Source organism: Acyrthosiphon pisum, chromosome A2, assembly GCF_005508785.2.
Source record: "Acyrthosiphon pisum isolate AL4f chromosome A2, pea_aphid_22Mar2018_4r6ur, whole genome shotgun sequence".
NCBI classification, from domain to species: domain Eukaryota; kingdom Metazoa; phylum Arthropoda; class Insecta; order Hemiptera; family Aphididae; genus Acyrthosiphon; species Acyrthosiphon pisum.
Window position 1 is genome coordinate 22,373,402 of NC_042495.1, and position 612 is coordinate 22,374,013.

A 612-nucleotide genomic window follows, 5' to 3' on the forward strand; every position below is an offset into this window, starting at 1 on the left:
AAAAATATAATTTATGGTCATGATGTCTAATATCAATTTATAAAATTATGGTAAATACAAACTTTATTTATAACTTAGGTCTACACACTGAAACACGGACATTTCCCCCGACCATTAATTTATTAATTTTTAATGCTTAAAAATATAAAATATATGCTTATTTTTTTTTTGAAGTAGTTCAGTGGATCAAACAAATAGATTTATAACCTATTATATTTATGAAAAAAAAAAATGTTTATAGGTATAATGTTTTAAATTAAAGAAAAAAAAATTATTTCTTATTAAATAATATTGTATTATTAAATTCAATATTATTAGTTAATAATAAACTTTAAAAAAAAATTTGGGGAAAAATGTCCACATCAAAAATATATCGGGGGAAAAATATCCTACTACACCGAAAACAATCAGGGCCCCTGATTAACTGCACAATGAACAGCCATAGAAAAAATATTACCGCTAAGTCACAACTTGATTTTCTGTAACGATATTAGTGACCTTACTTATTTTTTCATCCGCCAAGCGTTTAGAAGTAGAGCACCTTGCATCAAAATAGCTAGTAATTTTCCTTTTATAGACATAGTAATAAATTGTGAAAATGTAAAATAGATA